Genomic DNA, 6,000 nt, shown 5'->3' on the forward strand with positions numbered 1-6,000 from the left:
TGTGTAGATGCTAGAACTGCTCAAATGCGCAGCTTCTTAGGGTGTTAAATTGTGCAGGAATTGAAAGGAAACCCATAAAAGAGGTTATTGTGGACAAAGGATTACTGTGACCACAGAGCTCTCTAACCCCAAATAAAGACAAGGTGAAGTGTTATTGTTTGTTTTGCAGTTTTCCCTAAGAGTATGTACAGCAACCCAGGTAGCTGCCTTTCAAATATGTGAAATAGAAATCTTGCCCAAGCAAGTCTTCAAAGCTTCCATAGCTTCAGTGAAATGAGCCTTGAGGCCCTCTGGGACTCAGATTTCTGTCTTCCTGTGGCAGATTTCAATGCACTGCAATATTCATCTACATATTTTGATTCAAAACCAGTGTTCCTCTCTGGACATCTCCTCACAACTACAAGAAAGTAATGAAGAACCGCACAATAATCAAGACTATGAGAGATGAAAGACTGAAAGCATTATTAAATTCTAAAGAGAGACTGGCCTTAAAAGTTAATACAGAAGACAACATGTGAAACATGGATTTTACAACTCCATAAGAGTGACTGCTGGAAAACAGCAATGGAAATAGCTACAGAAAAATAAATGTTGTCATCTGATTGTTTGAGAGTCATCAAGCAAACTGAATCCAATTAATAATTTTGTTCTGCCTTATTAGAGCAAAAGTGGGACAAAATGTTGCTCATCACTTTGAATTTAAAAGAAAGTAAAACCTTATATTTTGGAATGCTAATTTAATGAGCCTTGTGATGAGAAGCTTCCTAGCTCTGCTTAATTTTGACAGCAAATCCTTAAATGAAGTCTAGGGTATGGCTGGTTGCTGTATATAATGCAATACTAAGCTAGGAAAAAGTTCCTGCGAGTAGAGAAAGATGATTTGCTACATTCCAAAACATAATTTTTTTACATACTGTTTAAACAAACTAGGTTCTAAAAAATCTTTTCTAGACATTACTGTTCATATACTGGCTGAAAATGAGAGAAACATTTCTCCTTAGATTGGAACAGATCAGCTTTTTCTCATGCATCAGTGGCCTCATGTGCCTCTTGGAAGAAGAGTACGAAGCCGAGAGACCTCTTTGTTCTGGTTTCCAGTTTTGCTGAGTGTAACTGGTATTTGGCACTCTGACGGGGAAAAAAAAATGGATGTTCTTTTTCATCTGAGAGGGAAGATTTGAATTTCTCTGTCAGAAATGACTTTCATTATTAATTTTTCATGCTACTAACTGTAAAAGTAAAGCAGAGACACATACAACTACAGAAACATGTTAATAAGACGAAGATAATACTTCTGAAAGATAAGAAGCCTAACAATCAAAACATCTTTTTTTTTCCCCAAGAAGATAGCACTCCATTACCTGCCGGTTGTTTTTCTATCTGGTAAGTAGCCACGTGCTAGTAAATAGTGCTTTAGCAGTTCATTAAAAGGAATCCATTGGGATTCCTTGCTGGTGAGCAGTAGCTCTATGAAACCCAAAAGTGGAACATTAAAATAGCAATTTGTCTTTAAGTTAACAAAACATTTACTTGGGTAGTGAGGAGGCAAAAGGCGGAGGAGTTCCCTCAGAAGTGAGTAGGACAACAGTAGGATTTGTGGAGTAGGGGACAAGGCAAAGAATCGAAAAAGACAAAGCTGTAATATCACATGGTGGGGTGTATAATCTGTTCAGTCTTAAGCGCTTTCCATAAATCTTGGACTTAGCCTTGGATTTCAAGGGGAAATTTCTGGAAGCACTTTGCATGAAGTAACACCAATTGCTTTTTGCAAAATAATAAATCAAGCAATAATAAAAAAATTTAAAAGTCCCTTTTAGTTTTGTGACATGTAAGCTACAAAAACATACTAAATGTATTTAAATATTTCTGACATAATTCATGTGTGTTTCCCTTATTAATGTGGCAGTCATGCACTACTACTGCATATTTATATTGTCTTCCCCTTGCAGTAGTGGCCTGTGCTCTGCATCAGCTAATCAGCAGTGTGAGGGATACTATACACGTCCAGTTCTCAAATCCTAGAGTCAGAGATCCTAACAGTCCAAATAAAGAAATCGGTTAATCTTTGTAAATAAGGGGTCTGAATTAAGCTAGTTAAAATACTTTATTTCATTTTATGTTTGAAAGAAATAAGAGCACAAGCTCATGCAGGCAGTATCACTCTTCTTAGTGCATACCTTTGAACACTTAAAATTGAAGTATTTTGCATAGAGTGCTGGGAAAGGATAAAGTCCACATATCAAAACAAGTAAGAGTTTTAACCAGTAGTTCTTAAGCAGAAAATTGGCTTACCAGGCAGATAAAAAAAGAAAACAAAAGAAACAGAGAAATAAGCTTGCTGTGACTGAATTGTGTGTCTTTCAGATGAGAAAAATCTTTGATTTATTTTATGGATGTTAAAAACATGCTTATTTAATTTCACACAGTAAGGCTCTAAACAACAACAAACACTTTAATTAGGAATGTAGAGTGGGAAGTGTAGTACACACTAGAGTAAAATTGCTTTAAATACAGCACTGTGAAGATGGAATAAAAAAAAACAACCCTATTTTAAAACATTTCTACAATAAAAAAGCAAGGCTCCTACTCTAGGCTACTTATTTGGCTGCATTGTATTTACTGCCCCACATGCAAACTTATTATTTAGATCTTCAGCCAACATTTATTCTTTTCTTTCAAAATTTATCATCATCATCTTTATCCCACATTATTCATTGGACTTTTAACCCAATGTGACATCAAGCATTTTACATTCTTTGCAATGTGTGTGTGAGAGGTATTTCAGCTATTCAGTCGCACACGGTAGATGTTTTTCTGAGCGCTACAGTAATTATAGGATAGCTCCCTCATAAAAGATCTGCTGTGTTTATTTCACAAGTTTAAGGCACAATATGGGAGCAGTAACTATTAAATATTAGCTCTTGGGAGAAAGAAAAACAATATTCTCTCTCAGGCAAGTTATTTTTTTCCACAAGATTGAAGTATAATTTCAGTGATTCTTGCCAGCACTAAATAGAGTGAAAATAAACATGGCAAAGACAAATGCAAAGTACTACAGTAACTGAGCCCTGGCATCGTCATCTCCTCTTGTTAATTTATGTTTGCAGACTAAAGTTCATGTTGATTTTAACACGACTTTCTCTCAAAGCATTTAATCCAAGGATGATTTCACATCAGATCCTATTTATTCATACCAAATTGTCTGAAATGATTTCTGGAAGATTCCTCTTCTGGTTTTGAAATCAAATTACCAGCATTATCTCCACAGGGAGACAATTTAAATAACATCCTTGATCATTGGTACTTTAACAAAGAAGAAACAAACAAATCCCAATATTTAAATAAATAAATTGGAGACTGGATGAGTTTACTGGAGGAAACCAATGCACACAAATAAGCAGACAAAGGTTCAATAGACCAGCACTCCTGCAGCAACGTGCATGCATGTATATTAACGTACACTGCACACCAAAGCAAAGTTGTATGTTACAAACACTTGTATTTCTTCAGAGGATAATTCCTCATCAAATCTTAAGAGAATTCAACATAGTAAACATTGATCTTAAAAAAAAATGGAGTAAACCAAGTCAAGATTTGCAAGGAAAAAAGTTCTTTCTGTTTTTAGAGGAATAATGTCTACCTTTAGTCTTAATAGTAGCAAATGTTAAAAAATAAAGCTGCACAACACAATTCAAATAAAATTTATAGTGTATTTAAAATATAAAATGTATTTCCTCAATTAAGTTGAAAACCTGCTTAAGTACACAGTACTCAAACACGGTATGTGCAATATGAATCATCCTGATGCAGAATGTGTAGTTACAGGATATTATTGTGATGAGGAGTTGAGCTGCTTTGTCCCAGAGCTATTCCAGTCTTCATTCTAATAAGCACTCTTCTGGTGGGCAGCAAATATCACTCAGAAAATTCCTCCAGGGAGGAAGCAGCATCACGTAAGAGCCCCATTTACCTTTGCTCTGCCACAAGAAGAGAGACCTGTTGTGGTTTTGTAGGTCAGCACCAAGGTGTTGTAGAACAGTTGTGGGCAGCACCCATTCATTTCCTTGGGCTTGGTTTCCTTTTTTATAAGCCTAATATGCCAAACAGCTCTTTATAGGCTACACATTCAACAATTCCTGCTTTTCTCTTAATTCTAGATAATAATGCTGTTTTAGCCAAACAGTACTTCTATTTTCAAGTAAAATGTTGGTGATTATTTTACTACACTTATTTTTGATAAATACTCCAAACTGAATCAGTTCATACTTCTCACTCTTCTTCTGTTGATAATAATAATTTACTGGGAGAAAGTTCATATTATTGGTTAAATATGACAAATATTAATTTTTTTTATGCATAACAATGGCAGTTCATGTTTTTATGCCAGGTCTATACCTGAGGAATACTAAAAATTGTAAGGGAGTAGAGGAGAAGAGAGGCAAATAAGCATGCTTAGAAACACTGCATTTTTGTGGTATCTGACCTATAGAGTAACTGTTAAGAACCTGTCTAGAAACGCTAACTACATTTTTGCTCAGATTTAAGCTATCAAATGACCCTCAGAAGTTAAAGTTAAGTTAGTTCCCCTCCAAGACTCTGCAGGGGAAAAATGTACCTCAGCTAATTGCAGACTGGGGATTGATGCTACTTCTAGAGCTGCTGAATTATGACACCCCCTATCCATGCATGGGAATTTAACTACTGGTCATAAGGAGCACTGGTGAAATCAAGGACAAAAACCCAACCAAACCACAGGTTACATGTCATGGATACATAAGGGAAGTGTAGAGGAAGGGTGTCTTGAGCCTTACACAGCAGCCCACTGAGCATCCAAGAGCTCATGGACATGGAACATGGAACACACTAATTGACAACCAGCAAGACAGTTTGTTATCTATACATGACTAAGTTTTCCATAGCCCTGGCACAGTGCTTGGTATTTTATTGACAAATAGACAAAAATAAATTTAATTTGAAGTTCTTAGCATTAAAGCAGACAAGTACAGACAAAGAATAAGAAAAGGGAAAGCAACTAAACAGTCAAATTTGGCACTTCTGCTTTTAAAAATCATTTTCTTATATTTATATTACAATATAGGCTAAATTAAAAGGATTACCAGTTTAGGCCTAAAGCCTTAGTGAATGCTTTATTATCATTATTGTGTTAAGCACCAGTGATGTGCTTGGGACTATACTGTGCCCCAGCCCTGAGCAATTTAAACGTATAAACCAGAAATGTCTATTGAAAGATGCAGAACAATGCTGTAACTTGGAAATCTCTCTGTAATATATAAAATGAAACAGAGAAAGCTTTAAGCTAACAGAGTGGTTTCTGTTAATTTCTTTCCGTTAATTTCTTAGAAGAAATGAGTGTCTAAAAAACCTCTTGGAAAATAGAGATTGCAAACTGCTCTATTGGCATCAGGGAGCTTTCTGGAATACGTGGGAAGGAAACAAAAGTTGCTGTCAGAACCCAGGCATATGGAAATCACAGTAAGAAATAAGATCTGAAATGTCAGTAGGATAAAGTTTCATAGCATCAAACTGGCACAGGGACTAGGCTGAAAAAGCTTACAAAGAACAGACACACATTTTAGCTACCAGAGTAATTTTTATATGTGATTGGGCATAGCTGCAGGGGAAATTGAGAACTGCAGGTGTGTATCAGGCAGAGGAGAGAGATGAGTCAAAGATGACCGCTAGTGGAGAGAGGTCAATTGAAAAGAAGTAAAGAAGGCAGAACTGGAGGTAATTTAAACTTAAATTCTACAGTGACTAATGACTGAAATAAGAAAGAAAAGCTGTCTCAACTACATTTTCTCTTTTGCTTTCAATATATAGAAAATCCCAAGGGGAAAAAAACCCTCACTAAAATTAATATTAGTTATCAAAGTAATAATTCCAAGACATTAAAACATTTACATCTTCCCTAATTAAAAAGAACAGGATGTTGTTTGTAAGAGCAGTTTATTCTAAAGTGTTACTAAGGGTTTTCCCTAC

The 6,000-nt window shown here is 35.6% G+C and overlaps 1 protein-coding gene across 1 annotated transcript in view; it reads right to left on the minus strand.

Moving 5' to 3' along the window:
• The window catches only part of WDPCP (WD repeat containing planar cell polarity effector), a gene marked incomplete at both ends in the record, with an annotated part of 92,299 nt that overhangs the window by 68,143 nt on the left and 18,156 nt on the right, over positions 1–6,000 (minus strand). The gene's annotated exons all lie outside the window — the stretch shown is intronic.

The sequence above is a fragment of the Nestor notabilis genome, unplaced genomic scaffold (genome assembly GCF_000696875.1).
Source record: "Nestor notabilis isolate BGI_N333 unplaced genomic scaffold, ASM69687v1 scaffold10120, whole genome shotgun sequence".
In the NCBI taxonomy this organism is placed as follows: domain Eukaryota; kingdom Metazoa; phylum Chordata; class Aves; order Psittaciformes; family Psittacidae; genus Nestor; species Nestor notabilis.